Source organism: Babylonia areolata, chromosome 18 (assembly GCF_041734735.1).
Source record: "Babylonia areolata isolate BAREFJ2019XMU chromosome 18, ASM4173473v1, whole genome shotgun sequence".
Classification (NCBI taxonomy): Eukaryota; Metazoa; Mollusca; class Gastropoda; order Neogastropoda; family Buccinidae; genus Babylonia; species Babylonia areolata.
In genome coordinates, this window is record NC_134893.1 from 45,489,474 (window position 1) to 45,496,973 (window position 7,500).

Sequence of the window (7,500 nt, forward strand, 5' to 3'; positions counted from 1 at the left end):
ATAAACTACACTTACAAAATAAACAAACAAAGACAACAACCACAAAACAAACAACTACGATAGTGTAGCCTTCAACCTTTTCAAAGATTTGTAAATATAGACTGCAAGCCCACCAAGGGTAGTTTCCTTTCTGGATGACAACAACAAGTTCAATCTAAAACTACAAGGGCTGTTATAATATTTGGGTTCAATTAACTGTAGTCTAAGGTCTAATAGGGCAGGACAACAAAACAAAAAATGGATCTCATCTTCTTTTCCCTTTTGACACAAGCGACACATCTGTTCACGTTCACCATTGGACCTGTATCTTAAACGATGGCTGGCAATATCAGAAATACCAAATCTAAATTTAGTCAAAGCACATTTAACATACTACTCATTCTAATCATAAGAAATGGTTCAGTCACACACGTAGTCTTAAAAAGTCTATAATGAGCAAATTTATCACTAGTATATATATGGTCATGCCAGTCCTGCCATCTGCAATCAATGACTCTTTGTCTGAAAGTTTTTTATGAAGCCAGGAGTACACTGGACACATTGGTTGTCCCATACATAAGTAAATCCATGTGAATTTAGAAACTGACGGACATTTGTAACCCATGTCTTTTTACCATGCTTATCTAACTTGTACAATGTCTTATAAGCTTTACATGGCAACCTATTTTCTTCCATACGCATTATTTTTAACCAGTACTTAATACATGTAATGTAAGAATTTATATAAATTGGAAACCTCCCTACTTCACCATATTCAAGATCATTTGGAGTTCGACTGTCAACATTGAGGAAGCGTTTCAGTGCAAGCAGATGTATTCGTTCAATTTCTAAGCCCTTCTCAAACGCCCAAATTTCAGCACCATATTGTGCTGTTGGTTGAACCTGGGAATCAAATAATTTATTAAACAGACTAAAAGAGCTACAATCCAGCTTAAAAACAACATGAAGAATAATCATAACAGCTTTCTTTGCTCTGCTAACTATATCTTGACATGCTGAACTAAAGCTAAGTCTGGTTGAAAAGTAAATCTCAAGGTATTTATATGAGAGAGAGAGAGAGAGAGGGGGTGAGGGGGGTAGGAAGGAGACAAGGAAGGAAGGATGGAAGGAGAGATAGGGAGAGAGAGAAAGAGAGAGAGAGAGAGAGAGAGAGAGAAGGAAAAAGAGAATGAAGGAAAGAAGGAAGGAAGGAGAGAGAGAGAGAGAGGGAGGAAGGAAGGACAGAAGGAAGGAATGATGAAAGGAGAGAGACAGAGACAGAGAGATAAGAAAGAAGGAAGCAAAGAAGGAAGGAGACATAGGGAGAGAGAGAGAAGGGAGAAGAGAATGTAGCAAAGAAGGAAGAAAGAAGACATAGGAAGAGAGAGAGAAGGAAGAAGGAAGGAAGGAGACATAGAGAGAAGGAAGAAGGAAGGAAGGAGACATAGGGAGAGAGAGAGAGAGAGAGAGAAGGAAGGAGAGATCGGGAGAGAGAGAGAGAGAGAAGGAAGAAGGAAGGATGGAGACATAGGGAGAGAGAGAGAGAAGGAAGAAGGAAGGAAGGAGACATAGAGAGAAGGAAGAAGGAAGGAAGGAGACATAGGGAGAGAGAGAGAGAGAGAAGGAAGGAGAGATCGGGAGAGAGAGAGAGAGAAAGAAAGAAGGAATGAAGGAAGGAAGGAGAGATAGGCAGAGAGAAAGGGAGAAAGAGATAGAGAAGGCGAGGGAGGGGCAGGATGAAAACAGTAGTGAAATCATCACAACATTAAGGGTAAGGGGCGAAATGAGCTTTCTTTTAACTTACAAGTGGTTATCATTCGCTTAATTAAGAGTTCTGCTCTACAGGTATTGAGGAAAAAGTGTGTTTGTGTGCGTGTGCGTGTGTGTGTGTGTGTGTGTGTGTGTGTGTGTGAGAGAGAGAGAGAGAGAGAGAGAACAAACGGACCAACTCCATGAAATATTCAGCTGGAGGGTTTCAGATGCTGCTGTGATCACATTTCAGTGTACCTTGTTTCTGCAGTGGTTGTCTGTATCGATCGTCTGTATCGTCATCCTTCTCTCTGTTTCTGTCTCCGTCAGTCCTGTGTGTGTGTGTGTGTGTGTGTGTGTGTGTGTGTGTCTGTGTGTCTGTGTGTGTGTGTGTGTCTGTGTCTGTGTCTGTGTGCGTTGCTCAGATAATCTCACTGTTAATGTTGCTGTTATTGCCTCTCTTGATGCACTTCTGATCGTGCATCTATCACTGTTTTTATTATCATTATTATCAGTGGTGGTAGTAGTAGTAGTAGTAGTAGCAGTAGTAGTACCACTACTACGACTACTACTACGACTACAACAACTACTACTATAACTACTGCTGCTAGTATAATTATTGAAACTAGAAAATAAACATCATCGTAAACTGTTGATTATGCGGCAAAACTGTTGAATAGACGCATACGCGTACATATACGCACGCATACACAGATGCACACCTTTACTTCTTTCTTTATTCACTGCCCGTTATGCCTTCTGGCATGTAGGGCTGTAACGAGGACCCGCCACTCTTGTCTGTTTGGGGGGGGGGGGGGGGGGGGGGGTGCGGGGGGGGGGGGGGGGGGGGCAGTCTGTGAATGGCACCCCAGGTGTGCTTCAGGATCTTGGGTTCTCCTTCGACTGTTGTAGGCCAGGTGTTCCCTGCCCTTCCTCTCTTGCATTTTCCTTGTTTGTGTCCAGTGAAGGGCTGTCCGGTTGGTGTTAAACTTTGCTCCCTTCGCATTGCGTGTTCTGTCCATTTCCACAACCTTCTCATTATGATGGTCCCCATGTTCGATTGATTGCTGTGGGTGAGGAGTTGTTGACAGGGAAACGGTATTGGGTCAGAAGTTTCGCAGGGCTCTTCGAAGATTTTTTTTTTTTTTTTTTCGTGTGGAAGGCTGATAACTGTCAGATCACCCTCAGTCATCTTCCAGCGTTCTAAGCCAAAGAGCAGTGCATGATTCTGGTACATTGTCATCGTGGTGTTAGTTCTGTACTGAGAGGATCTCCATACACAGACATGAAGCAGAAGGTGAACATTTATGTTAAGGATCTTTGGCAAGAGGAGTGGAACACCCAGACGGACAACAAGCTCTTTCAGATCAGTCCAGACCTAAAAGAGACCCTCCCTTCAGGGGTGAAGAACAGAAAGGAGGAGTCTACGTGCTGTGCAGACTGCATGCGGGGCACACTTTAAACATTTTTTTTTTAATTATTATTATTTTTTAAACTCATTCTTATTTTGTTGAAGGGGGAAGAGGCCCCTCGATGTATTCCCTGTGATGAGCCTCTCACCGTGAAACACGTGCTCCTTAACTGTTGGGATCTGCATGACGTTAGACACAGACATTACACGGCGGTTTCTTTGAAGACCTTGTTTCGTGATGTCCCTCCGTGGGCGCTGATGGACTTCTTCAAAGAAGTGAACATTTTTAACCAGATTTGAAGGTTTTAAACTATGGAAGTTGTTTTTAAAACTTTGAGTGGAAGGTTTGAAGTTGTGACTCGTTTTAATTGTTTTTTTGTTTGTTTGTTTTTACCCTTGTAGTAGTTATTAACGCGGCGATAGCCTTGAGGTGGCCTTAGTGGTCGGCGAGGCTCTAAGCACCATAATTTCATTTCATTTCATTTCCATACATTACTCAGCATTCTGAAAGTGTTTCGCGCTTTGCAGAGATGTCTTTTGATGTCGCTGCCTCATCCTCTATCGTGTCTGACACTGCTAACCCAGTTACTCACATTCTTCAGTTTTGTAGGTAGGTCTGTTCCGTTTACATGGATTGGTAAACGTTTGGAATGTTCAGCATTATCAGCTCCGTTTTCTTCTGGTTGATCATCAAGCCTATGTGACGTACAAAGTTGCTGAGACGCGTTTCCTTCTCCCCTTGCATGACATGCTGAGGTTTGGAGGGTTACGCTGCTGGTCAGGCATCTGCTTGGCAGATGTGGTGTAGCGTATATGGATTTGTCCGAACGCAGTGACGCCTCCTTGAGCTACTGAAACTGAAACTGGAGACCAGCGCCAGGTCGTCTGCAAAGATGAGATCTTCCAACGTTGAGAGGAGAGTCCATCTGATACCTCTTAGTTGATCTTCGGTTGTTCTTCGCATCACGCTGTCTACCGGGTATGCTGAAGAGCATTATACATCCGTGCCTCACTCATCTCTTCATCTCGAAACGCTTTTGCATGCAGAAAAGAAATCAGCGGACTCAGAACAAGCACGTACTGACTGACGATTAGCTGATGATTATTTTGACCAAATGAATTGGTGCTCTCATACCCAAACCAAATGGAGAGAGAGAGAGACAGAGACAGAGACAGAGAGAGAGAGAGAGCAAGTGGACTGAGTCCATGAAATATTCAGCTGGAGGGCTTCAAAGGCTGCTGCGATCACATTTCAGTGCACCTTGTTTCTGCCGTGGTTGTTTGTATTGATTGTCATTTCATCCTTCTCTCTCTCTGTCTGTCTGTCTGTGTCTCCCCGTCTCTGTCTCTGTCTGTCTGTGTCTCTCCGTCTCTGTCTCTGTCTGTCTGTGTCTCTCCGTCTCTGTCTCTGTCTGTCTGTGTCTCTCTGTCTCTGTCTGTCTGTGTCTGTCCGTCTCTGTCTCTGTCTGTCTCTCTATCTCTCTTTCTCTCTGTTTGTGTGCTCACAAGACAACATTGTTTCTGTAGATTGCAGCATAATAGTTTACAGGCCAAACGATTGATATCCTTAAAGAATAAGTACCGGACAGAGCTGTAGATTGCGTCAATCGACTTCCATCGTTATCGAAGGCGTTTACACAGGTCCCGGAAAGAGAGGGGGGGACAGAGAGAAACAGGGACAAAAGGGTACAGGGAGAGGGAGGGAAGAAGGGAAGGAGAGAGAGAGAGAGAAACTCAGAACTCAAAACGTTTTTTTCTTTTTTTCAAGGATTAAGAGTTTAGGCTTAGCCTTTTCTTCCAATCTGTCCTTGCTGATTTACATCAGTTACTATCAACAGCACGTATATATCTAAAGGAAAGGGGAGAAAGAGATAAGAAAAAAGAATCTTAGTGCAGAAGGACCGATGATGATGAAGAACGAACACACACACACACACACACACACACACACACACACACACACACACACACACACACACACACACACACACACTTCCACAGACACACACACACACACACACACACACACACACACACACACACACAGGTGTAGGTGGAGTGATGGCCTAGAGGTAACGCGTCCGCCTAGGAAGCGAGAGAATCTGAGCGCGCTGGTTCGAATCACGGCACAGCCCCGAAATTTTCTCCCCCTCCACTAGACCTTGAGTGGTGGTCTGGACGCTAGTCATTCGGATGAGACGATAAACCGAGGTCCCGTGTGCAGCATGCACTTAAGCGCACGTAAAAGAACCCACAGCAACAAAAGGGTTGTTCTGGCAAAATTCTGTCGAAAATCCACTTCAATAGGAAAAACAAATAAAACGGCACACAGGAAAAAAAAACAAAAAAAATGGGTGGCGCTGTAGTGTGGCGACGCGCTCTCCCTGGGGAGAGCAGCCCGAATTTCACACAGAGAAATCTGTTGTGATAAAAAGAAATACAAATACACACACAGAGACACAGACACAGACACAGACACACACACACACACACACACACACACACACACAGATTGACAGATAGTAGAGTGACAGTGAGAGAGAGAGAGAGAGGAGGGGAAAGAGAGAGAGGGGGGAGTGAGTGCGAGAGAGAGGGAGAGAGTGAGAGAGAGAGAGAGAGAGAGAGAGAGAGAGAGAGGAGGGGAAAGAGAGAGAGGGGGGAGTGAGTGCGAGAGAGAGGGAGAGAGTGAGAGTGAGAGAGAGAGAGAGAGAGAGAGAGAGAGAGAGGAGGGGAAAGAGAGAGAGGGGGGAGTGAGTGCGAGAGAGAGGGAGAGAGTGAGAGAGAGAGATCGCAATCCACAGCGAAAACCGAGGGACGTCCTTGAAGAAGCAGTTCATACATCGCATCCCTCCTCCTTGTCCCCCTCCTCCACCTTCTCCTCCTACTCCTCCTCCTTCTCCTCCCCCACCTTCTCCTCCTCCTCCTCCTCCTAGTCCTAATCCTCCTCCTTCTTCTCCTCCTCCTCCACCTTCTCCCCCTCCTCAACCTCCTCCTCCACCTTCTCCTCCTACTCCTCCTCTTCCACCTTCTCCTCCTACTCCTCCTCTTCCACCTTCTCCTCCTACTCCTCCTCCTCCTGCTCCTCCTCCTCCTCCTCTGTCCACGTTGCAAGCATTTACACACATCCTAAAGCGACAGAGACATAAAGAGAGAGACAGAGGTGAGACGGACTGAGAGACAGAGACAGAGTGACAGAGCCAGGGAGGGGGGGATAGGGGTGAAAGAAAGAAAGAGACAGGGACAGAGACAGACAGACAGACAGAGATGGCAATCCACAGCTGAACCATGGTCCTCGAAGAGGCAGCTTCACACATAGCTGCATTGCATCCCCCCTTCTCCTCCTCCTCCTCCACCTTCTCCTTCTCCTCCTCTTCCTCTTGCTGCTCCTCCTCCTCCACCTTCTCCTCATCCTCCTTCTCCCCCTCCTGATCCTCCTCCTCCACATTCTCCTCCTCCCCCTCCTCTTCCACCTTCTCCTACTCCTCCTCCACCTTCTCCTCCTCTTCCTCCACTTTCTCCTCCTCCACCTTCAAGGTGCAAGCGTTTATTTATCCAAGTCCATAGAGAGAGACAGAGACAGACAGACAGAGATGGCAATCCACAGCTGAAGCCTGGAGAGGGATGTCCTCGAAGAAACAGCTTCACACAGAGCTGCATTGCATCCCCCCTCCTCCTTCTCCTCCTCCTCCACCTTCTCCTCCTCTTCCTCTTGCTGCTCCTCCTCCTCCACCTTCTCCTCCTCCTTCTCCCCCCCCCTCCTCCTCCTCCTCCACCTTCTTCTCCCACTCCTCCTCCACCTTCACCTCCCCTCCTCCTTCTCCTCCACCTTCTCGTCCTACTTCTCCTCCACGTCCACTTTCTCGTCATACTCCTCCTCCACCTTCTCCTCCTCCACCTTCTCCTCCTACTCCTCCTTCTCCTCCTCCACCTTCTCCTTCTACTCCTCCACCTTCTCCTCCTGCTCCTCCTCCACCTTCTCCTCCTCTGTCCAAGGTGCAAACGTTTACACACATCCGTTTATTTATCCATAGTCTGTTCATCTTAGATGATGATATTAGAATTCGTCTAAGATGATGATATTACACACATCCTAAAGGGACAGAGACAAAAGAGAGAGACAGAGGTGAGAGAAACTGAGAGACAGAGACAGAGTGACAGAGAGAGGGAGGGGGAGATATAGGTGAAAGAGAGAGAGAGAGAGAGACAGAGACAGAGACAGAGAGAGACAGACAGACAGAGATGGCAATCCACAGCTGAAACCTGGAGAGGGATGTCCTCGAAGAAACAGCTTCACACAGAGCTGCATTGCATCCCCCCCCCCTCCTCCTTCTTCTCCTCCTCCACCTTCTCCTCCTCTTCCT